Consider the following 27,427-nt stretch of genomic DNA (forward strand, 5'->3'; position numbering starts at 1 on the left):
GCCTCTGTAGTGTTGAGGTACAGTCCCTGGATCCATTATGTACCTGTGTAAAGTTTCCACTACCACTCACAGGATGGGTCTGGAGTTCGTAAGAAAACTATTCAACTAACAACAGAGAAGCAGATGTTTGGATAAGGATGAGTTGAACCCCAAAAGCATCCAGTTTAAATTAAGTCAATGGAAATAACCTGGGAAGTAAGGCAGCCAGTCCTAGATGGAATAAAAAAAAATACTAGATTACTGCACAATTTCACCCTGAGATCTAAAAGAATGTGGAAAATTTGAGCTATCTATTCCTACGGATTAATGGAAATTAACATTGTTTCGGTATTTAAAAAGGGCGCAGATGATGGGACACCTGTCTCCTGCAATTCCAGCCTGTACTCTGCTCCACAGTACTGCACCTGTGGCTTGTACTCACAAGTCAGGTGTGGAAGTGACTGCGCCATAAAGTAGACAGTCGCAGGTGGAGAGATATAAAATACTCTGACACACCAATATTTGGTATCGGGAAGCTAGTGGCACCAACTTTACCCTCGCACCAACCACACCAAAGGTTAACCATAAACACACTGCCATAGCATATAAATCACACACACACGTATACAAACCACTAATATAAATCACACACGTAAACAGCTTTACAGCGGCCACTCCTCGACGTTACGATGAATATAATTGAGAGGGTTGAGGCAAGATGGTGGTGGTTGTGGACAGTGGTAGTGGTGTGGAATGGTGGTGGGTGGTGGTGGTGGGCAGTGGTAGTGGTGTAGAATGGTGGTGGGTGGTGGTGGTGGGCAGTGGTAGTGGTGTGGAATGGTGGTGGTGGTGGTGGGTGGTGGTGGTGGGCAGTGGTAATGGGCAGAATGGTGGTGGTGGGTGGTGGTGGGTGGTGGTGGACAGTGGTAGTGGTGTGGAATGGTGGTGGTGGTGGTGGGTGGTGGTGGTGGGCAGTGGTAATGGTGCAGAATGGTGGTGGTGGGTGGTGGTGGGTGGTGGTGGTGGGCAGTGGTGGTGGTGGGCAGTGGTAGTGGTGTAGAATGGTGGTGGTGGTGGTGGGTGGTGGTGGTGGTGGGTGGTGGTGGTGGGCAGTGGTGGTGGGTGGTGGTGGTGGGCAGTGGTGGTGGGTGGTGGTGGTGGGCAGTGGTGTAGAATGGTGGTGGTGGTGGGTGGTGGTGGTTGGTGGTGGTGGTGGTGGGTGGTGGTGGTGGGTGGTGGTGGGTGGGTAGTGGGTGGTGGTGGTGGGTGGTGGTGGTGGGTGGTGGTGGTGGATGGTGGTGGTGGATGGTGGTGGTGGATGGAGGTGGTGGATGGAGGTGGTGGATGGAGGTGGTGGTGGTGAATGGTGGTGGTGGTGGTAGACGGTGGTAGTGGTGTGGACGGTGGTAGTGGTGTGGACGGTGGTAGTGGTGTGGACGGTGGTAGTGGTGGTAGATGGTGGTAGTGGTGGTAGACGGTGGTAGTGGTGTGGACGGTGGTAGTGGTGTGGACGGTGGTAGTGGTGTGGACGGTGGTAGTGGTGTGGACGGTGGTAGTGGTGTGGACGGTGGTAGTGGTGTGGACGGTGGTAGTGGTGTGGACGGTGGTAGTGGTGTAGACGGTGGTAGTGGTGTAGACGGTGGTAGTGGTGTGGACGGTGGTAGTGGTGTGGACGGTGGTAGTGGTGTGGACGGTGGTAGTGGTGGTAGACGGTGGTAGTGGTGTGGACGGTGGTAGTGGTGTAGACGGTGGTAGTGGTGTGGACGGTGGTAGTGGTGTGGACGGTGGTAGTGGTGTGGACGGTGGTAGTGGTGTGGACGGTGGTAGTGGTGTGGACGGTGGTAGTGGTGGTAGACGGTGGTAGTGGTGTGGACGGTGGTAGTGGTGTGGACGGTGGTAGTGGTGGTAGACGGTGGTAGTGGTGTGGACGGTGGTAGTGGTGTGGACGGTGGTAGTGGTGTGGACGGTGGTAGTGGTGTAGGCAGCGAGACAGTGCATCAAAATTTTTGCCCACTTCCCCCACAATACAAGACAGTTACAACTTCTGGTACAAAACACAGATGCAGTTAAAATTACAGGTATAAGTACGAATACGGTTACAGAAGCATTCGTAGCAATATAGTGAAGAGCAACACACACCTGCAGCTGGGCTACAGAACACAATCACTCAGCAGCAACACACAACTGCAGCTAGGCTACAGAACACAATCACTTTGCTGTAACACACACTTACAGCCGGGATACAGAACACACTCGCTCAACAGCAACACACACAACACAGCCTTGTCACCTTTATAGAAACCTAAATTGTCAAATTGATTCCTTGTCAAAGTAACCCAACATCAATAATAGGAAAAAATGGAATTATGTCACGAGAGTGGCGGAGCTCAGCAACTTCAACTCAAATTGCATGCAAGCCAATAAATCAAAAACCTATGATCAGAATGCAAAGATGAAAACGAAATTACTAAATGGAATCGAAGTCGTAAGTCATAAATACTATTCCACGCCTTCAGACGAAAATTACTCCTCGTATTTCCAGAGGCGTCTACCTGGAGGTTACCTGGAGGTTATTCCGGGGATCAACGCCCCCGCGGCCCGGTCCACGACCAGGCCTCCCGTCCACGACCAGGCTACACTGGTCTACACTGACACTTCCAGACACTAACACCTAGAAATTGGTCTACAACACTTCCAGAGTGACACACATCAATATACCTCCAGCATCACAACCACCAGAGAGCGCCTCAGCTGCCTACTCATTCAATAAAAAACTTGATCACACCTAGAGGAAGTGGGCAGCCATAAAGCTTACATTACTACTCGTACACCTCGTGCCCCTCGACCTTCAAGTGATACCACAGTCAAGAGTCAGTGTTGGAGGGCCTCCAGTTACTCCTAAGTGACGGGTCGTCCAGTTACCCTCCCTGCTGAACTGTGGTGCCAGCTACCCTCCCTGTTGAATTGTGGTGCCAGTTACCCTCCCTGCTGAACTGTGGTGCCGGTTACCCTCCCTGCTGAACTGTGGTGCCAGTTACCCTCCCTGCTGAACTGTGGCGCCAGCTACCCTCCCTGCTGAACTGTGGTGCCAGTTACCCTCCCTGCTGAACTGTGGCGTCAGTTACCCTCCCTGCTGAACTGAGGCGCCAGCTACCCTCCCTGCTGAACTGTGGCGCCAGTTACCCTCCCTGCTCAACTGTGGTGCCAGTTACCCTCCCTGCTGAACTGTGGCGTCAGTTACCCTCCCTGCTGAACTGAGGCGCCAGCTACCCTCCCTGCTGAACTGTGGCGCCAGTTACCCTCCCTGCTCAACTGTGGTGCCAGTTACCCTCCCTGCTGAACTGTGGCGCCAGTTACCCTCCCTACTGAACTGTGCCAGTTACCCTCCCTGCTGAACTGTGGTGCCAGTTACCCTCCCTGCTGAACTGTAGCGCCAGTTACCCTCCCTGCTGAACTGTGGCGTCAGTTACCCTCCCTGCTGAACTGTGGCGTCAGTTACCCTCCCTGCTGAACTGTGGTGCCAGTTACCCTCCCTGCTGAACTGTGGCGCCAGTTACCCTCCCTGCTGAACTGTGGCGTCAGTTACCCTCCCTGTTGAACTGTGGCGTCAGTTACCCTCCCTGCTGAACTGTGGAGTCAGTTACCCTCCCTGCTGAACTGTGGCGCCAGTTACCCTCCCTGCTGAACTGTGGAGTCAGTTACCCTCCCTGTTGAACTGTGGCGTCAGTTACCCTCCCTGCTGAACTGTGGTGCCAGTTACCCTCCCTGCTGAACTGTGGCGTCAGTTACCCTCCCTGCTGAACTGTGGCGTCAGTTACCCTCCCTGCTGAACTGTGGTGCCAGTTACCCTCCCTGCTGAACTGTGGCGTCAGTTACCCTCCTTGCTGAACTGTGGCGTCAGTTACCCTCCCTGCTGAACTGTGGTGCCAGTTACCCTCCCTGCTGAACTGTGGTGCCAGTTACCCTCCCTGCTGAACTGTGGCGTCAGTTACTACCTCCCTAACAACCCTGGGGCTCGAATATCGCCCTTACAGTGGTGGGAGGTGGACTCTGGTAAATAACCCGTCGCTTCAGCCTCTTACCTTCACCTTTTCCTTCACCATCCCTTAGTGCCATCATCACCAGCACCATCCGCATCCCCAGCACCATCCGCATCCCCAGCACCATCCTCATCCCAGCACCACCATCATCCCCAGCACCATCCTCATCCCCAGCACCATCCGCATCCCCAGCACAATCCTCATCCGCAGCACCATCCTCATCATCAGCACCATCCGCATCCCCAGCACCATCCTCATCCACAGCACCATCCACATCCCCAGCACCATCCTCATCCCCAGCACCATCCACATCCCCAGCACCATCCTCATCCCCAGCACCATCCGCATCCCCAGCACCATCCACATCCCCAGCACCATCCTCATCCCCAACACCATCCTCATCCCCAGCACCATCCGCATCCCCAGCACCATCCACATCCCCAGCACCATCCACATCCCCAGCACCATCCTCATCCCCAGCACCATCCTCATCCCCAGCACCATCCTCATCCCTAGCACCATCCTCATCCCCAGCACCATCCTCATCCCCAGCACCATCCTCATCCGCAGCACCATCCTCATCCCCAGCACCATCCTCATCCCCAGCACCATCCTCATCCCCAGCACCATCCTCATCCCCAGCACAATCCTCATCCCTAGCACAATCCTCATCCCCAGCACCATCCTCATCCCCAGCACCATCCTCATCCCCAGCACCATCCTCATCCCTAGCACCATCCTCATCCCCAGCACCATCATCCCCAGCACCATCCTCATCCTTAGCACCATCATCCCCAGCACCATCCTCATCCCCAGCATCCTCATCCCCAGCACCATCCTCATCCCCAGCACCATCCTCTTCCCCAGCACCATCCTCATCCCTAGCACCATCCTCATCCCAAGCACCATCATCCCCAGCACCATCCTCATCCCTAGCACCATCCTCATCCCCAGAACCATCCTCATCCCCAGCACCATCCTCATCCCCAGTACCATCCTCATCCCCAGCACCATCCTCATCCCTAGCACCATCCTCATCCCCAGCACCATCCTCATCCCCAGCACCATCTCCAGCACCATCCTCATCCCTAGCACCATCCTCATCCCTAGCACCATCCTCATCCCCAGCACCATCCTCATCCCTAGCACCATCCTCATCCCCAGCACCATCCTCATCCCCAGCACCATCCTCATCCCTAGCACCATCCTCATCCCCAGCACCATCCTCATCCCCAGCACCATCCTCATCCCCAGCACCATCCTCATCCCCAGCACCATCCTCATCCACAGTACCATCCTCATCCCCAGCACCATCCTCATCCCTAGCACCATCCTCATCCCCAGCACCATCCTCATCCCCAGCACCATCCTCATCCCCAGCACCATCATCTCCAGCACCATCCTCATCCCTAGCACCATCCTCATCCCCAGCACCATCCTCATCCCCAGCACCATCCTCATCCCCAGCACCATCCTCATCCCTAGCACCATCCTCATCCCTAGCACCATCCTCATCCCCAGCACCATCCTCATCCCTAGCACCATCCTCATCCCCAGCACCATCCTCATCCCCAGCACCATCTTCATCCCCAGCACCATCCTCATCCCCAGCACCATCATCCCCAGCACCATCCTCATCCCCAGCACCATCCTCATCCCCAGCACCATCATCTCCAGCACCATCCTCATCCCCAGCACCATCCTCATCCCCAGCACCATCCTCATCCCCAGCACTATCATCCCCAGCACCATCCTCATCCCTAGCACCATCCTCATCCCCAGCACCATCCTCATCCCCAGCACCATCCTCATCCCCAGCACCATCCTCATCCCTAGCACCATCCTCATCCCCAGCACCATCCTCATCCCCAGCACCATCCTCATCCCCAGCATCATCCCCAGCACCATCCTCATCCTTAGCACCATCATCCCCAGCACCATCCTCATCCCCAGCATCCTCCTCCCCAGCACCATCCTCATCCCCAGCACCATCCTCATCCCCAGCACCATCCTCATCCCAAGCACCATCCTCATCCCCAGCACCATCCTCATCCCCAGCACCATCCTCATCCCCAGCACCATCCTCATCCCCAGTACCATCCTCATCCCTAGCACCATCCTCATCCCTAGCACTATCCTCATCCCCAGCACCATCCTCATCCCCAGCACCATCCTCATCCCCAGCACCATCTCCAGCACCATCCTCATCCCTAGCACCATCCTCATCCCTAGCAGGATCCTCATCCCCAGCACCATCCTCATCCCTAGCACCATCCTCATCCCTAGCACCATCCTCATCCCCAGCACCATCCTCATCCCCAGCACCATCCTCATCCCCAGCACCATCCTCATCCCCAGCACCATCCTCATCCCCAGCACCATCATCTCCAGCACCATCCTCATCCCTAGCACCATCCTCATCCCCAGCACCATCCTCATCCCCAGCACCATCCTCATCCCCAGCACCATCCTCATCCCCAGCACCATCCTCATCCCCAGCACCATCCTCATCCCCAGCACCATCCTCATCCCCAGCACCATCCTCATCCCCAGCACCATCCTCATCCCCAGCACCATTCTCATCCCCAGCACCATCCTCATCCCCAGCACCATCCTCATCCCCAGCACCATCCTCATCCCCAGCACCATCCTCATCCCCAGCACCATCCTCATCCCCAGCACCATCCTTATCCCCAGCATCATCCTCATCCCCAGCACCATCCTCATCCCTAGCACCATCCTCATCCCTAGCACCATCCTCATCCCCAGCACCATCCTCATCCCCAGCACCATCCTTATCCCCAGCATCATCCTCATCCCCAGCACCATCCTCATCCCTAGCACCATCCTCATCCCCAGCACCATCCTCATCCCTAGCACCATCCTCATCCCCAGCACCATCCTCATCCCCAGCACCATCCTTATCCCCAGCATCATCTCCAGCACCATCCTCATCCCTAGCACCATCCTCATCCCCAGCACCATCCTCATCCCTAGCACCATCCTCATCCCCAGCACCATCCTCATCCCCAGCACCATCCTCATCCCTAGCACCATCCTCATCCCCAGCACCATCCTCATCCCCAGCACCATCCTTATCCCCAGCATCCTCATCCCCAGCACCATCCTCATCCCCAGCACCATCCTTATCCCCAGCATCATCCTCATCCCCAGCACCATCCTCATCCCTAGCACCATCCTCATCCCTAGCACCATCCTCATCCCCAGCACCATCCTCATCCCCAGCACCATCCTTATCCCCAGCACCATCCTTATCCCCAGCATCATCCTCATCCCCAGCACCATCCTCATCCCCAGCATCATCCTAATCCCCAGCACCATCATCCCCAGCACCATCCTCATCCCTAGCACCATCCTCATCCCCAGCACCATCCTCATCCCCAGCACCATCCTCATCCCCAGCACCATCCTCATCCCCAGCACCATCCTCATCCCCAGCATCATCCTCATCCCCAGCACCATCCTCATCCCCAGCACCATCCTCATCCCTAGCACCATCCTCATCCCCAGCACCATCCTCATCCCCAGCGCCATCCTCATCCCCAGCACCATCCTCATCCCTAGCACCATCCTCATCCCCAGCACCATCCTCATCCCCAGCACCATCCTCATCCCCAGCACCATCCTCATCCCCAGCACCATCCTCATCCCCAGCACCATCCTTATCCCCAGCATCATCCTCATCCCCAGCACCATCCTCATCCCTAGCACCATCCTCATCCCCAGCACCATCCTCATCCCTAGCACCATCCTCATCCCCAGCACCATCCTCATCCCCAGCATCATCCTCATCCCCAGCACCATCCTCATCCCTAGCACCATCCTCATCCCCAGCATAATCCTCATCCCCAGCACCATCCTCATCCCCAGCACCATCCTCATCCCCAGCATCATCCTCATCCCCAGCACCATCCTCATCCCTAGCACCATCCTCATCCCCAGCACCATCCTCATCCCCAGCACCATCCTTATCCCCAGCATCATCCTCATCCCCAGCACCATCCTTATCCCCAGCATCCTCATCCCCAGCACCATCCTTATCCCCAGCACCATCCTCATCCCCAGCATCCTCATCCCCAGCACCATCCTCATCCCCAGCACCATCCTCATCCCTAGCACCATCCTCATCCCCAGCACCATCCTCATCCCCAGCACCATCCTCATCCCCAGCATCATCCTCATCCCCAGCACCATCCTCATCCCCAGCACCATCCTCATCCCCAGCACCATCCTCATCCCCAGCATCCTCATCCCCAGCACCATCCTCATCCCCAGCACCATCCTCATCCCCAGCACCATCCTCATCCCCAGCACCATCCTCATCCCCAGCACCATCCTCATCCCAAGCACCATCCTCATCCCCAGCACCATCCTCATCCCCAGCACCATCCTCATCCCTAGCACCATCCTCATCCCCAGCACCATCCTTATCCCCATCATCCTCATCCCCAGCACCATCCTCATCCCTAGCACCATCCTCATCCCCAGCACCATCCTCATCCCCAGCACCATCCTTATCCCCAGCATCATCCTCATCCCCAGCACCATCCTTATCCCCAGCATCATCCTCATCCCCAGCACCATCCTCATCCCCAGCACCATCCTCATCCCCAGCATCATCCTCATCCCCAGCACCATCCTCATCCCCAGCATCATCCTCATCCCCAGCACCATCCTCATCCCTAGCACCATCCTCATCCCCAGCACCATCCTCATCCCCAGCACCATCCTCATCCCTAGCACCATCCTCATCCCCAGCACCATCCTCATCCCCAGCACCATCCTCATCCCCAGCACCATCCTCATCGCTAGCACCATCCTCATCCCCAGCACCATCCTCATCCCTAGCACCATCCTCATCCCCAGCACCATCCTCATCCCCAGCACCATCCTCATCCCCAGCACCATCCTCATCCCTAGCACCATCCTCATCCCCAGCACCATCCTCATCCCTAGCACCATCCTCAGCCCCAGCACCATCCTCATCCTCCCCAGCACCATCCTCATCCCTAGCACCATCCTCATCCCCAGCACCATCCTCATCCCTAGCACCATCCTCATCCCCAGCACCATCCTCATCCCCAGCACCATCCTCATCCCCAGCACCATCCTCATCCCCAGCACCATCCTCATCCCTAGCACCATCCTCATCCCTAGCACCATCCTCATCCCCAGCACCATCCTCATCCCTAGCACCATCCTCATCCCTAGCACCATCCTCATCCCCAGCACCATCCTCATCCCTAGCACCATCCTCATCCCTAGCACCATCCTCATCCCTAGCACCATCCTCATCCCCAGCACCATCCTCATCCCTAGCACCATCCTCATCCCCAGCACCATCCTCATCCCTAGCACCATCCTCATCCCTAGCACCATCCTCATCCCTAGCACCATCCTCATCCCCAGCACCATCCTCATCCCTAGCACCATCCTCATCCCTAGCACCATCCTCATCCCCAGCACCATCCTCATCCCTAGCACCATCCTCATCCCTAGCACCATCCTCATCCCTAGCACCATCCTCATCCCTAGCACCATCCTCATCCCCAGTACCATCCTCATCCCTAGCACCATCCTCATCCCCAGCACCATCCTCATCCCTAGCACCATCCTCATCCCCAGCACCATCCTCATCCCTAGCACCATCCTCATCCCCAGCACCATCCTCATCCCTAGCACCATCCTCATCACCATCTTCAGGTAGGTGAGGAGAGATGAGGAGCAACAGGCTAAGCAGACGAATTTAGATTCATTAAATTAAAAATGGATATATCCGCAGTGTGCTGCCACCACATTCTATATATTGACACAGAGGGAATAAAAGCTAGCTATGTGTCCCTCTTACATTCCTTCACACAGGATGGAGGTTCATACAAGATGTTAAATGTGTCAGCCTGAGCTGGGAGACTTCAGTCAGGCGACGAGGATATCATCAAACATTCCAGTAATGGTTTATCAGCTATAACAACTTCTAAGGTTTAGTTCCAGCACAGCTGTAATTGATAAATTAGACACATGTGCAACTCTTGGGTATCTTTATTGAGGAAACGTTTCGCCACACAGTGGCTTCATCAGTACATACGTAGGAGAAACTTGAAGTTTCTCCTAGTATGGACTGATGAAGCCACTGTGTGGCGAAACGTTTCCTCAATAAAGATACCCAAGAGTTGCACATGTGTCTAATTTATCAACATGTCGGTTCTCTGAACTATTCATCTACAGAGCTGTAATTACTATCACTTAAGATAGCCTATCACACACACACACACACACACACACACACACACACACACAGGGCCAGGAGCTATGTGTTCCAACCACAAATAGGTGAGTACACACACACACACGAGAAATGGAATTTTAAGGTATCTCAATCATCCCGGAGCAGAAATATTATACATAGCAAGGAAAATTATACATAGGAGAGACTGTGCGTGTGGGGGGAAGGAGGAACAAAAGGTGGAAGAGGGTGATGTTATAGGCTCATGAGGGTTCATAAATTTAGGATGGGCAATGAGGTTATCGTCAAGCAGGTACCCCATTCTGCAAGATAGGGAGTCACTGACAACTAGCCACTCAACTAGTGAGGAGTGACAAGCACTGACGGGGAGGGTGGAGGAAGGGGGTGCAGCAGACTAGCCACGGGGTGGAGAGAGAGGGGGAGCAAGCACCGGTGGGTGGTGGGAGAAGATGGGGGAGGCAGCATCTGTGATGGTATCTAGACATCTTGTAGGACACACAGGAGACAAGACTCTGCAGTAATTGGTGGAGGTGAGACACGCCCAGCGCCACCCACCACCTCCACATTACACACTTAATACTGGAGATGCTACAGATAAAAGCATGAGAGCGGCTGAGCAAGATTCCTGCCACAGGTTAACACAGGTAATGCAACACCTAACTAGCCTCTTGACATGTTCACCTTCCCCCTACTTTAAATGTGTCCTGTCTACAATTAACTAGTGATGCAGGTACCTGATTACCTGGTTCACACCACACATACATTTCCACCCCCTCCAACACACACACACACACACACACACACACACACACACACATTCATATACACGCAGCCACGCACATACACAATATAAATTAGGTCTTCATTTTGGCGACTTTTCACTCAGTTTAGAGCTTTCGAAGTCCTGAATAGATAACTCCAACAATGGGCGAAACACCGCCCAAGTGAAGATTTCCTCGTCATACTCTGTACCATCCAAGAGTGCATCATCTGCCAGACACTCGCTATCTCAACATCCACTCAACATCAAGTTAATAACTTTAACATCCCCTCATCTAGATTGTTTACGGAAACCTAAACTTACAACCCAGATTAGCTTGTCATTTTTTTATAACAAGTTATTTACGCAAAAAAAAAAAAGTACAAAAGAATTTCGTAATGCAACTCTACGAATTAAAAAAAAATTATTAATTACTTCCAGAGTACCGTCATCGTAAGTGCGGATGTGCGTAACCGCTGTGTTCATAACTTGTCGACCTCCAGCACGTCAGGACGGAGGATCAAATCTCTAATACTCCTGGTTATCAGTGATCCACACGGATCATTTACATATAAATTTATTTTCTTAACCAAGAACGATAGAAAACATCTTTCACAGATCACAACAATGTCTCTACCACGTACGCTAGGGTAATGACACGATGGATAACGAGAACCTTCAAAACTAGGAATATCAAGCTAATGAAGATTATTTTTAAATCGCTTTTCTCGAAGCTGGATTGCCGCTGTACACTAACACCCAACATCTGCCATTCGAAAATTTCACAATTTTAACAACATCAAAAAACAATGGACCTAATCATTCGTGTTGCAAACACATCAGGAGCTTGCAATGTTGCAGAAGAGGTGGTTGTTCAAGCAAATACGTTCACAGGGACGCCTAAAGTCACCATTCTACTCCCCTCGTGGTCGTTGTGCATCTTGTATCGCTTGTTCGCCATGCCTATATCTATTTTGTTCTTCACACAATGATGTACTGTATGTGTGAGTATTTTGTACACAATAACCCCACTGGACCAACACCTGCCACAAGGTACACCCTCCAACAATAACCCCACTGGACCAACACCTGCCACAAGGTACACCCTCCAACAATAACCACACTGGACCAACACCTGCCACAAGGTACACCCTCCAACAATAACCCCACTGGACCAACACCTGCCACAAGGTACACCCTCCAACAATAACCACACTGGACCAACACCTGCCACAAGGTACACCCTCCAACAATAACCACACTGGACCAACACCTGCCACAAGGTACACCCTCCAACAATAACCACACTGGACCAACACCTGCCACAAGGTACACCCTCCAACAATAACCACACTGGACCAACACCTGCCACAAGGTACACCCTCCAACAATAACCACACTGGACCAACACCTGCCACAAGGTACATCCTCCAACAATAACCACACTGGACCAACACCTGCCACAAGGTACACCCTCCAACAATAACCACACTGGACCAACACCTGCCAAGAATAAGAAAATTATCACTGTGTGTTTAAGGATTAACGAGTATTTAAGAATACCCGAGTAATTCTGAATATTCTTGACTATTTTTATTTTTACTTTACACCTCTCGACACTTGATCACTGTCGACACTTGATCACTGTCGACACTTGATCACTGTCGACACTTGATCACTGTCGACACTTGATCACTGTCGACACTTGATCACTGTCGACACTTGATCACTGTCGACACCTGATCACTGTTGAAAATGATCAGCGAGGGTTTAATATTTCTTTCACCTGAAACCTTCCTATTAAAGTATAATAATTAAACCCACATTTCCAAATGCTTTTCCCAACATACCTCGAGCTACAACAGTTCAATCTCCGGTACGGGTGGAAACATTGGCGCTATCCCTGTTCACCTAGCAGTAAGTAGGTACCTGGGGGTTAGTCGACTGGTGTAGGTATCATCCTGGGAACAAAATTAACCTAAGTTGCCCGAAATGCTCTGCATAACCTATATGTAGTATGTTACTGACGTCAGTTATGGTCTGTATAAGTTGCATCATGTACTTATTAGTTTTACTCTAAGTCTCAGTCTCCCCTTCTGAAAGAAAATGAGAAACGATGAGGGTAGACTCTTTAAACTACCACAACCTAAGCACTGATGTGGGTACACACGTTACACTATTAGGAATTACCCATGTACGGTCATACAATAAGCGAGACGTGCTCTCCGATGGGCGAAACATGAAGGACAGGTCAGGGAGACGCGAGTCTAATACACTCCATGTCCTATTTACCAAATGCTCAAAAAGTCCTGCTGGATATCAAGCAATCCGGCAATTTTGAAAGCACCCTTGCTTGAGATTGTCTACAACTGACTCTACAAGAGTCCAAGTTTGTAAAATCCAAGACTGGACCTGTACAGGACCTTACCGTCATGATTAAAAAGAGAGGATTCAATTATGTTTCTTTCAGTAATGGAAATGTTGGGTACAATGACATGAGTTGATACCCACTCAGGCGGATGATTGCAACGACATGGTTAAGACTGCATCCCACTCTTGTGCCGATTTAATTGAGAAATGACGCTGGATTAAATCTATTTTCCAGCCACTTACCCGCTTGCCCCGTGTATGAGAACCTGTGTTTCACTCTCCCAGCATTAAGACAGCATTTATATTGAACACTAAAAAATGAAATTGTCCAAAATTTTCTTTTATGGATCAACAGACTTTTTTTCATCGGAAATTATGTAAAAAAAAAAATAAAAAAAAATTGCATTAAATCTAACTTAGACTTTTCTTAATTAACATAATTTATTTTAGCCTATTTCTACTAATGTGTCATATGTAAGTTTAAATTTATTTAATATTAAGATCAATTATATATTTTTTTCCATCATAAGACTGATTTTCGAATAACTGAACAAACAAGTTTTCACTCTGCTTATTCGGCACGAAACACACACACACACACACACACACACACACACACACACACACACACACACACACACACACACACACACACACACACACACACAGGAGTACGAAGCACCAGTCTGGAACGCACATCTAGTCATGTCAAGAAATTGGAGAAAGTGCAAAAGTTTCCAACAAGACTAGTCCCGGAACTGAGTGGTATGTCTTACGAGGAGAGGTTAAGGGGACTCAACCTGAAGACACTAGAGGATAGGAGAGATTGGGGGGGGGGACATAACGACGTATAAAATACTGAGAGGAATTAGCAAGGTGGACAGGGCTCCAATGTTTCAAGAGATGGGACACGGGAACAAGGGGCCACAATTGGAAACTGAAAACCTAGATGAGCCATAGGGATGTTAGGAATTATTTCTTTAGCCTTAGAGTTGTCAGAAAGTGGAATAATCTGGAGAGTGAAGTAGTGGAGGCAAGTTCCATACACATCTTTAAGAAGAAGTATGATAAAGGCTCTAGGAGCGGGAAGAGTGACCTAGTATTGACCAGTGAAGAGGCGGGGCCAGGAGCTAAGAATCGACCCCTGCAACCACATATAGTTGAGCACATATAGGTGTACACACACACACACACACACACACACACACACACACACACGTACACGTGTGTATGGGGGTGGGAATGGTAACTCAGATTAAAGTTGGTTCACTTTGTTAGCAGTAACAGCTCCTCTTTTCCAGAAATGTTATCAGTTGCTCTAGAAGTGTTATTTCCTTAACGAAATTGTTCACAAGCAAATAAAACGGTATAGCGATGTTATCTGCTGCGGCCGCAGCATAAATAGTACCCGGTGTGGACCACACACCACCAGCAGGTACACCAGACCACACACACCTGAAGAACAGCAGCAGCAGCAGCAGCAGCAGCAGCAGCAGCAGCAGCATCAGCAGCAGCAGCAGCAGCAGCAGCATCAGCAGCAGCAGCAGCAGCAGCAGCAGCAAGAGGAAGACAGCAGCCTGAATTACTATCTCCACTACCACTAACATTACCACTACGACTATCACCACCATAGCATCACTACCACCACCAGATATACTCTGGACCACACACACACACACGCACCACCACCACTATCTGCATCACCACCACCCGCTGTACACCTCAACATCACTGCCTCCCCCATCCTTTCATCTCGCTCTACTTACACAGTTATCTATAATTATTGTGCGTTTTCCCGTTTTCGATGCACAAACCATCACCACGTTAGTTTAGACAAAGAAGCCTCAGGAGAACATTCCTGCCATACAGTTTGTACTAAATTATCCGTGGCATGGTCGTGGACCTGGCTGCGGGGCCGTTGATCCCCGGAATACCCTCCAGGTAGACTCCAGGTTATTTGTGCTGTATTTTGTTGTGTACTGTTTATGGTGCTCGTGTTTTGTTTGTAAAGTTGTGAGGCGTGGACTGCTGGTGGTGTTGCTGATTGTGTTGCTGTGCTCTCGTTGTGTTGTTTGCAACCTTCTCGTTGCAAATTGCATACAGAAAAAGTCAACCCCGAAGTTCAAATCAACAACGAAACAAGTAATCCCTCTCATAACTCAGTCAATCAAAGTCAAGCTTGAGTCAGCAACGAAACAAAAACAAAGTCAATTTAAAATTCTACTTCGCCATTACCTCTTACTTCCTATAATCATAAATTATACTTCCTTACATATATAATCATTATTAAGAGTACACTCCAACATAACTCGTGTCTTCTCTCCGAGTGGGAGTCAGAACCATCAACATAGGCAGAGGATGAGAGAGAGAGAGAGAGAGAGAGAGAGAGAGAGAGAGAGAGAGAGAGAGAGAGAGAGAGAGAGAGAATGTGTCGGCGCCTGGCTTGTTTCCGGGTCAATATGCAAATGAGGTTGGACCAGGGGGGAACATTCCTCCAGCAGAGAGAGAAGGAATATCTGCCTCTCCATCACCTCCCTCAACCTCCTCGGGCACCTCCAACGCTGCCTCCATCAGCTTTACCTCCCCAGCATCACCTCCACACCACCACCTCCAAAACAGACCGCTGGGTTACCTTCAAATTATGTGTATTTACAAAGTGCTGGAACCCAAAAGGTCATTTACAGACCGCTGGAATCCAAAGGTCATTTACAGAGTGCTGGAACCAAAAGATCATTTATAGAGTGCTGGAACCGAAAGGTCATTTATAGAGTGCTGGAACCAAAAGATCATTTATGGAGTGCTGGAACCGAAAGGTCATTTATAGAGTGCTGGAACCAAAAGATCATTTATAGAGTGCTGGAACCAAAAGATCATTTATAGAGTGCTGGAACCGAAAGGTCATTTATAGAGTGCTGGAACCAAAAGATCATTTATAGAGTGCTGGAACCGAAAGGTCATTTACAGAGTGCTGGAACCATAAGGACATATTAAAAATTTACCCCATTAAAGACGCATCTGAACTACCACCTGGAAGTGAACCACTGCATGGAACAATTTAGCCACTGCCTGGAACAACTGAACCACTGCCTAAAACAACTGAACCACTGCCTGGAACAATTTAAGCTAAATTTTATAAAAATTATAAAATTGTCACATTTAAAGCCCAAATTCAATACAGAAATACTTCCAATTAAGACCCACCATCGTTTAAGGATTTGAAGCCGACAAGACTAGGCGTTCTCTAGTTATTACACGGAAACCAATGTTTCTCATAAAACTGGAAATTTAAAAGTGAAAGCCAAGCTTTCTCTTAATAAAGCCCGCCAATACAAGATTTGAAGTTATTTTTAACATTGTCCTTAAACTTTTAAATTTATACCTACAGAGAGAGAGAGAGAGAGAGAGAGAGAGAGGGGGGGGGGGCTAATGACGACGTTACGGTCCAGTTTGGACTATTTACATGTCACACACTGACTTGTAAATGGTCCAAACTGGACCACTGGACCAAATGGACCATTCACAAGTCACACAGTGACCTGTAAATGATCAAAGTGGGACCAAAACGTCGTCGTATGCGTCTCTCTATGTACGGGATATTTTTGTATTGTTCCACTCACGGTATTACAGACTGTCTACCTTCGCTTGGAATCGGTTATTACGACCGTGCTACAGACTGTCTACCTTCGCTTGGAATGAGTTATTACCACCGTGTTACAGACTGTCTACCTTCGCTTGGAATGAGTTATTACGACCGTGCTACAGACTGTCTACCTTCGCTTGGAATGAGTTATTACCACCGTGTTACAGACTGTCTACCTTCGCTTGGAATGAGTTATTACCACCGTGTTACAGACTGTCTACCTTCGCTTGGAATGAGTTATTACCACCGTGTTACAGACTGTCTACCTTCGCTTGGAATGAGTTATTACGACCGTGTTACAGACTGTCTACCTTCGCTTGGAATGAGTTATTACGACCGTGTTACAGACTGTCTACCTTCGCTTGGAATGAGTTATTACCACCGTGTTACAGACTGTCTACCTTCGCTTGGAATGAGTTATTACCACCGTGTTACAGACTGTCTACCTTCGCTTGGAATGAGTTATTACCACCGTGTTACAGACTGTCTACCTTCGCTTGGAATGAGTTATTACGACCGTGTTACAGACTGTCTACCTTCGCTTGGAATGAGTTATTACGACCGTGTTACAGACTGTCTACCTTCGCTTGGAATGAGTTATTACCACTGTGTTACAGACTGTCTACCTTCGCTTGGAATGAGTTATTACCACCGTGTTACAGACCGTCTACCTTCGCTTGGAATGAGTTATTACCACAGTGTTACAGACTGTCTACCTTCGCTTGGAATGAGTTATTACCACCGTGTTACAGACCGTCTACCTTCGCTAGGAATGAGTTATTACCACCGTGTTACAGACTGTCTACCTTCGCTTGGAATGAGTTATTACCACGGCCATACCACGTTGAACACACCGCTTCTCGTCCGATCAGCGAAGTTAAGCAACGTTGGGTTTGGTTAGTACTTGGATGGGTGACCGCCTGGGAACACCAAATGCTGTTGGCATTAAACCTTTTTTTAGGGCTCTGGTGGCCTGGTGGTTAACGCTCTGGCTTCACACGGCGAGGGCCTGGGTTCGATTCCCAGCCAGAGTAGAAACATTGGACGTGTTTCTTTCCACCTGTTGTCTATGTTCCCCATCAGTAAAATGGGTACCTGGGTGTTAGTCGACTGGTGTGGGTCGCATCCTGGGACACTGACCTAAGGAGGCCTGGTCAGAGACCGGGCCGCGGGGGCGTTGACCCCCGGAACTCTCTCCAGATAAACTACCTACTACTACCACCGTGTTACAGACTGTCTACCTTCGCTAGGAATGAGTTATTACCACCGTGTTACATACTGTCTACCTTCGCTTGGAATGAGTTATTACCACCGTGTTACAGACTGTCTACCTTCGCTTGGAATGAGTTATTACCACCGTGTTACAGACTGTCTACCTTCGCTTGGAATGAGTTATTACCACCGTGTTATTACGATTTCGTGAGTAATTTTTTTTTTCAAGGCGATAAACTGAGAAATTCTTTAGTTATTTGAATGGAAATTAATAGCGATACTTAAAATACTACTGGAAAATTGGTTCTGACCAATGACATCAACTTTGTTTTCTGGAGAAAGAAAAAACAGAGATGAAAATTTCAAACTGGTTAGAAAAGGCATTCTGAAGTGCACAAAATTGGTTTATTTACTAATTTAGTATTCTGACAGTGTACTACAGTGGTTTATAAGCTAATTTAGTACGCTGACAGTGTATTACAATAGTTTATTAACTAATTTAGTACACTGACAGTGTACAAAATTGGTTTATTAGTACTCTGATAGTGTACTACAGTGGTTTATTAACTAATTTAGTACTCTGACAGTGTACTACAGTGGTTTATTAACTAATTTAGTACTCTGACAGTGTACTACAGTGGTTTATTAACTAATTTAGTACTCTGACAGTATACTACAGTGGTTTATTAACTAATTTAGTACTCTGACAGTGTACTACAGTGGTTTATTAACTAATTTAGTACTCTGACAGTGTACTACAGTGGTTTATTAACTAATTTAGTACTCTGACAGTGTACTACAGTGGTTTATTAACTAATTTAGTACTCTGACAGTGTACTACAGTGGTTTATTAACTAATTTAGTACTCTGACAGTGTACAAAATTGGTTTAACTAATTTAGTTCACTGACAAATTTGCCCGCACAAGCCAGACTTGACAAAGCTCCTGGAGAGCGAAACGTTGCTGCAATAAAATGTCGCCTTACATTGGAACATAAGAAAGGAGGAACACAGTAGCAGACCTACTGGCCCATACTAGGCAGATCCTTCTCAAACCCAAATTAACATATTTCTTCAACCCATTATCAGTACTGCCCAAGCACTAAGCTTTGATAATGCTATATATATATATATATATATATATATATATATATATATATATATATATATATATATATATATATATATATACATATATATATATATATACATATATATATATATATATATATATATATATATATATATATATATATATATATATATATATATATATATATATATATATATATATTGCTTTAAAAAATAGTAGTAACAGTAGTAGTACTCTTAATTTAGACACCTGTGCAACACTTAGGTATCTTTAATGAGGAAACGTTTCGCCACACAGTGGCTTCATCAGTCCATACAAAGGAGAATGGTGAAGAACAGTAGTAGTTTGAGGTAATCGGTCCCTCAGCCTTGAGTCGATGTGATCAGTCCATCAATCTTGACGGGTATACTACCCTGGCTGTATGATGCATCGACCACTGAATATCGATAACATGATCAAACAGAAAGCAAAATATGCAACCATTTTACAAAAAAACAATGGCGAATGTGCATGTCCACTCTCTGCCGTCACCGAATTTGGAGGCAGCTGTCTTTCGATAGTTTGAAGGAGAACCGCAGAGGGTTCTGCAAGGTATCTGAGCCAGTGCCGAAGCTCGGTTGGTTGATCATTCAACCTTGTGGTCTGGTCTCTGGCTGGGTACAACTACTCTGGAAACCCGTCACAGCGACTGAGAGATGGACACTCATGTTAGTGGCTTTTTTTCTCCTTAACAATATTTCACTACATATAAACTACACACTGTATACTATCTAAAAAAAATAAGTATTTGCATTTCAAGTTGAATTTCAGAGAGAGAGAGAGAGAGAGAGAGGGGGGGGGGAGGATTCCATCCGCTCCCACGCTCCCCTGTTACTCCCTCTCCCACGCCGCCCCCTTCCCTCCAACTCCTCCATCACGCTGGGAGGAGGGTACCAGGACTGGAGTCGACCAGGGTGATCTTGGACATTCCTCCCATGCTGGGAACACCATGCACGGTTCCCCGCTGTTTACACCCTACCCTGCCCCGGTACCCACACACACACACACACACACACACACACACACACACACACACACACACACCACATTACTTCCCCAAAAATCTAAACTACCGAGCGAAACTTGTCAAAAAAGATTACTGTATTCTGGCAGTGAAGGTCAAAATAAAAACAAAATAAACAGACAAGAATGAAAATGCCAAGGTGAGTTTTATTATTTATTTTTCAATGGAGGGACGTAGGAGGCCTGGAAAGAAAAAAATGAGAAACAGAGAGAGCGAGAGAGAGAGAGAGAGAGAGAGAGAGAGAGAGAGAGAGAGAGAGAGATCGGAAGGCTACAAGGATATTCAAATCAGACGAGATTTTTCAGAGGAGGATAAGCGGGGGGGGGGGGGGAATAAAATACTTGATAAACACTGCTATCAAGTAAAATGAAGAAGTGACTCACTAAATCGCAACAACACTACGGCAAACAAGTCACGGCAGGGGTTCAATCCCCTCCCGTTCCGTGGTTTCAATGTAGAATGATTTTTTTTCCAGCACAGGAGAGAGAACAACCCAACTAAACAGAATGAGAGAATTAGCGAGAAAAACACAACTGCAAACATTATATATGATAATAAATGGAATAACCCAGAGACAAGAAACTACGGGACACTTAAAATAACCTAGAAAAACGTATTTTAGGATGAAATTACAAACAAGTACATAACAGGTACCACATTATAGGGAAGTGTTAAGAGAGCACTTCAGTAAATAACAAGAAAGACACAATAACGTGACTGGAACGATACACAAATAACCCGCACATAAAAGAGAGAAGCTTACGACGACGTTTCGGTCCGACTTGGACCATTGACAAAGTCACACAATGTGACTGTCAATGGTCCAAGTTGGACCGAAACGTCGTCGTAAGCTTCTCTCTTTTATATACGGGTTATTTGTGTATAGCACTTGAGTATCAACAAGCACATCTCAGGTACGACCACATTATAAGAATGTGTTAAGAGAACATTACACAGAAACTACGATAAATCACAAGAGACAGCCAAAAATAATTTATACAAAAAGTTCCGTAACATGAACGATAATATCAGATTACAAAAAATGAATAAAAATATATATATATATATAACAGTTTAATAGAAAGTGGAGGAGAGTTATGACAAGGAGAGACTTTTTTATTATTAATGTCATTAAGGGAAGAAGAGAGGACTTGGAACCAATAAATAAAAATGGTTATAATTAAAACCTTAATTTTTAGAGGAGTGGAGAGGTAAGCCAGCGGAAGGTCTCGGTCAATGACAATGAATGCAATGGGACAAAGCGAAATTAGTGCACATAAAGAATACAGAATATAACGAAATATTGAAAGTGTCGGTGGGAGACAAAAGTTATTACTGAGAAGAACAGTGAACGGATAATAATGTTATTTATTTCCATAACAATCAGAACAATCTGGTAACTAAACGATTCAAACACATTCCATTTCTAACATTCATCAACTTTACAATATACTTATCAACTTGCTACTACCCTGACCATTTCACTCTCACATTACGTACCCATTACAAAACCATTAAATTATCCAGTGTCTACTTTCTTCCACGTTCAGCCATCTCGTACTACGGACCGTATCATCGGTCGTGTCAACACACTAACACAACCGAGAAATAATCCTCTATCATTTACGCCGAAATATATGTAGGTTTCACGGTCAGGCAAAAACCCTGTGGGGAGGGTAGAACTACCCTGTGGGGAGAGTAGAACTACCCTGTGGGGAGGGTAGAACTACCCTGTGGGGAGGGTAGAACTACCCTGTGGGGAGGGTACAACTACACTGTGGGGAGGGTAGAACTACCCTGTGGGGAGGGTAGAACTACCCTGTGGGGAGGGTAGAACTACACTGTGGGGAGGGTAGAAACACCCTGTGGGGAGGGTAGAACTACACTGTGGGGAGGGTAGAACTACACTGTGGGGAGGGTAGAACTACCCTGTGGGGAGGGTAGAACTACACTGTGGGGAGGGCAGAACTACACTGTGGGGAGGGTAGAACTACCCTGTGGGGAGGGTAGAACTACACTGTGGGGAGGGTAGAACTACCCTGTGGGGAGAGTAGAAACACCCTGTGGGGAGGGTAGAACTACCCTGCGGGGAGGGTAGAACTACACTGTGGGGAGGGTAGAACTACCCTGTGGGGAGAGTAGAAACACCCTGTGGTGAGGGTAGAACTACCCTGTGGGGAGGGTAGAACTACCCTGTGGGGAGGGTAGAACTACCCAGTGGAGAGGGTAGAACTACACTGTGGGGAGGGTAGAACTACCCTGTGGGGAGGGTAGAACTACACTGTGGGGAGGGCAGAACTACACTGTGGGGAGGGTAGAACTACCCTGTGGGGAGGGTAGAACTACACTGTGGGGAGCGTAGAACTACCCAGTGGGGAGGGTAGAACTACACTGTGGGGAGGGTAGAACTACCCTGTGAGGAGAGTAGAACTACCCTGTGGAGAGGGTAGAACTACACTGTGGGGAGAGTAGAAACACCCTGTGGGGAGGGTAGAACTACTGTGGGGAGGGGAGGGTAGAACTACACTGTGAGGAGGGTAGAACTACACTGTGGGGAGGGTAGAACTACCCTGCGGGGAGGGTAGAACTACTGTGGGGAGGGTAGAACTACACTGTGGGGAGAGTAGAACTACACTGTGGGGAGGGTAGAGCTACACTGTGGGGAGGGTAGAACTACACTGTGGGGAGGGTAGAACTACACTGTGAGGAGAGTAGAACTACACTGTGGGAAGGGTAGAACTACACTGTGGGGAGGGTAGAACTACCCTGTGGGGAGGGTAGAACTACCCTGTGGGAGGGTAAAACTACACTGTGGGGAGGGTAGAACTACCCTGTGGGGAGGGTAGAACTACCCTGTGGGGAGCGTAGAACTACCCTGTGGGGAGGGTAGAACTACACTGTGGGGAGGGTAGAACTACACTGTGGGGAGGGTAGAACTACACTGTGGGGAGAGTAGAACTACACTGTGGGGAGGGTAGAACTACACTGTGGGGAGAGTAGAACTACACTGTGGGGAGGGTAAAACTACACTGTGGGGAGGGTAGAACTACACTGTGGGGAGGGTAGAACTACACTGTGGGGAGGGTAGAACTACACTGTGGGGAGGGTAGAACTACACTGTGGGGAGGGTAGAACTACCCTGTGAGGAGAGTAGAACTACCCTGTGGGAGGGTAGAACTACACTGTGGGGAGAGTACAACTACACTGTGGGGAAGGTAGAACTACACTGTGGGAAGGGTAGAACTACACTGTGGGGAGGGTAGAACTACACTGTGAGGAGAGTAGAACTACCTTGTGGGGAGGGTAGAACTACACTGTGGGGAGAGAACTACACTGAGGAGGGTAGAACTACACTGTGGGGAGGGTAGTACTGTGGGGAGGGTAGAACTACTGTGGGGAGGGTAGAACTACACTGTGGGGACGGTAGAACTACACTGTGGGGAGGGTAGAACTACCCTTTGGGGAGAGAACTACACTGTGGGGAGGGTAGAACTACACTGTCGGGAGGGTAGAACTATACTGTGGGGAGGGTAGAACTACCCAGTGGGGAGGATAGAACTACACTGTGGGGAGGATAGAACTACACTGTGGGGAGGGTAGAACCACCCTATGGGGAGGATAGAACCCTGTGGGGAGGGTAGAACTACACTGTGGGGAGGGTAGAACTACACTGTGGGGAGGGTAGAACTACACTGTGGGGAGGGTAGAACTACACTGTGGGGAGAGTAGAACTACCCTGTGGGGAGGGTAGAACTACAGTGGGGAGAGTAGAACTACACTGTGGGCAGGGTAGAACTACACTGTGGGGAGGGTAGAACTACACTGCGGGGAAGGTAGAACTACCCTGTGGGGAGGGTAGAACTACACTGTGGGGAGGGTAGAACTACACTGTGGGGAGGGTAGAACTACCCTGTGAGGAGAGTAGAACTACCCTGTGGGGAGGGTAGAACTACACTGTGGGGAGAGTAGAACTACACTGTGGGGAGGGTAAAACTACACTGTGGGGAGGGTAGAACTACACTGTGGGGAGGGTAGAACTACACTGTGGGGAGGGTAGAACTACACTGTGGGGAGGGTAGAACTACCCTGTGAGTAGAGTAGAACTACCCTGTGGGAGGGTAGAACTACACTGTGGGGAGAGTACAACTACACTGTTGGGAAGGTAGAACTACACTGTGGGGAGGGTAGAACTACACTGTGGGGAGGTTAGAACTACACTGTGAGGAGAGTAGAACTACCTTGTGGGGAGGGTAGAACTACACTGTGGGGAGAGAACTACACTGAGGAGGGTAGAACTACACTGTGGGGAGGGTAGTACTGTGGGGAGGGTAGAACTACACTGTGGGGAGGGTAGAACTACACTGTGGGGACGGTAGAACTACACTGTGGGGAGGGTAGAACTACCCTTTGGGGAGAGAACTACACTGTGGGGAGGGTAGAACTACTGTGGGGAGGGTAGAACTACACTGTCGGGAGGGTAGAACTATACTGTGGGGAGGGTAGAACTACCCAGTGGGGAGGATAGAACTACACTGTGGGGAGGATAGAACTACACTGTGGGGAGGATAGAACTACCCTGTGGGAGGGTAAAACTACAGTGTGGGGAGGATAGAGCTACACTGTGGGGAGGGTAGAACTACACTGTGGGGAGGGTAGAACCACCCTATGGGGAGGATAGAACCCTGTGGGGAGGGTAGAACTACACTGTGGGGAGGGTAGAACTACACTGTGGGGAGGGTAGAACTACACTGTGGGGAGAGAACTACCCTGTGGGGAGGGTAGAACTACAGTGGGGAGAGTAGAACTACACTGTGGGGAGGGTAGAACTACACTGTGGGGAGGGTAGAACTACTGTGGGGAGGGTAGAACTACTGTGGGGAGGGTAGAACTACACTGTGGGGAGGGTAGAACCACCCTGTGGGGAGGGTAGAACTACTGTGGGGAGGGTAGAACTAACCTGTGGGGAGAGTAGAACTACACTGTGGGGAGGGTAGAACTACCCTGTGGGAGGGTAAAACTACAGTGTGGGGAGGGTAGAGCTACACTGTGGGGAGGGTAGAGCTACCCTGTGGGGAGGGTAGAACTACACTGTGGGAAGAGTAGAACTACCCTGTAGGGAGGGTAGAACTACACTGTGGGGAGGGTAGAACTACCCTGTGGGGAGGGTAGAACTACATTGTGGGGAGGGTAGAACTACACTGTGGGGAGGGTAGAACTACACTGTGGGGAGAGTAGAACTACCCTGTGGGGAGGGTAGAACTACACTGTGGGGAGAGTAGAAGCACCCTGTGGGGAGAGCAGAACCATCCTGTGGTGAGAGTAGAACCACCCTGTGGGGAGAGTAAAACCACCCTGTGGGGAGAGTAGAACTACCCTGCGGGGAGGATAAAACCACACTGAGGAGAGTAGAACCACCCTGTGCGGAGAGTAGAACCACCCTGTGGGGAGAGTAGAACCACCCTGTGGGGAGAGTAGAACCACCCTGTGGGGAGAATAGAACTATCCTGTTGGAAGAGTAGAACCATCCTGTGGGAAGAGTAGAACAACCCTGTGGGGAGAGTAGAACTACCCTGTGGAGAGGGTAGAACCACACTGTGGGGAGAGCAGAACCATCCTGTGTGGAGAGTAGAATCACCCTGTGGGGAGGGTAGAACCACCCTGTGGGGAGAGTATAACCACCCTGCGGCGAGAGTAGAACTACCCTGTGGGGAGAGTAGAACCACACTGTGAGAGTAGAACCACCCTGTGGGGAGAGTAGAACCACCCTGTGGGGAGAGTAGAACCACCCTGTGGGGAGAGTAGGACCATCCTATGGGGAGAGTAGAACCATCCTGTGGGGAGAGTAGAACCACCCTGTGGGAGAGTAAAACTACCCTGTAAGGAGAGTAGAACTACCCTATGGGGAGAGTAAAACTACCCTGTGGGGAGGGTAGAACCACACTGAGGAGAGTAGAACCACCCTGCGGGGAGAGTAGAACCACCCTGTGCGGAGAGTAGAACCACCCTGTGGGGAGAGTAGAACCACCCTGTGGGGAGGGTAGAACCACCCTGTGGGGAGAGTAGAACCATCCTGTGGGGAGAGTAGAACCACCCTGTGGGGAGGGTAGAACCACCCTGTGGGGAGAGCAGAACCACCCTGCGGGGAGAGTAGAACCACCCTGCGGGAGGGTAGAACCACCCTGTGGGGAGGGTAGAACCACCCTGTGGGGAGGGTAGAACCACCCTGTGGGGAGGGTAGAACCACCCTGTGGGGAGAGCAGAACCACCCTGCGGGGAGAGTAGAACCACCCTGTGGGGAGGGTAGAACCACCCTGTGGGGAGAGTTGAACCACCCTGTGGAGAGAGTAGAACATCCCTGTGGGGAGAGAAGAACCACCCTGTGGGGAGAGCAGAACCACCCTGTGGGGAGAGTAGAACCACCCTGTGGGGAGGGTAGAACCACCCTGTGGGGAGGGTTGAACCACCCTGTGGGGAGAGTAGAACCACCCTGTGGGGAGAGTAGGACCATCCTATGGGGAGAGTAGAACCATCCTGTGGGGAGAGTAGAACCACCCTGTGGGGAGAATAGAACTATGCTGTGGAGAGGGTAGAACCACACTGTGGGGAGAGTAGAACCACCCTGTGGGGAGAATAGAACCATCCTGTGGGAAGAGTAGAACCATCCTGTGGGAAGAGTAGAACCACCCTGTGGGGAGAGTAGAACTACCCTGTGGAGAGGGTAGAACCACACTGTGGGGAGAGCAGAACCATCCTGTGGGGAGAGTAGAACCACCCTGTGGGGAGGGTAGAACCACCCTGTGGGGAGAGTAGAACCATCCTGTGGGGAGAGTAGAACCACCCTGTGCGGAGAGTAGAACCACCCTGTGCGGAGAGTAGAACCACCCTGTGGGGAGGGTAGAACCACCCTGTGGGGAGAGCAGAACCACCCTGCGGGGAGAGTAGAACCACCCTGTGGGAGGGTAGAACCACCCTGTGGGGAGGGTAGAACCACCCTGTGGGGAGGATA

The 27,427-nt window shown here is 49.8% G+C and overlaps 1 protein-coding gene and 1 non-coding gene across 2 annotated transcripts in view; one reads left to right on the plus strand and one right to left on the minus strand.

Moving 5' to 3' along the window:
* LOC128698977 (uncharacterized) overlaps positions 1-27,427 on the minus strand; it is a 384,560-nt gene that overhangs the window by 257,084 nt on the left and 100,049 nt on the right. The gene's annotated exons all lie outside the window — the stretch shown is intronic.
* On the plus strand, positions 17,881-17,999 carry LOC138853500 (5S ribosomal RNA). Its single transcript, XR_011392673.1, has one exon. It is a non-coding gene; the product is annotated as a 5S ribosomal RNA (ribosomal RNA).

This window comes from Cherax quadricarinatus, chromosome 31, assembly GCF_038502225.1.
Source record: "Cherax quadricarinatus isolate ZL_2023a chromosome 31, ASM3850222v1, whole genome shotgun sequence".
Lineage (NCBI taxonomy): Eukaryota > Metazoa > Arthropoda > Malacostraca > Decapoda > Parastacidae > Cherax > Cherax quadricarinatus.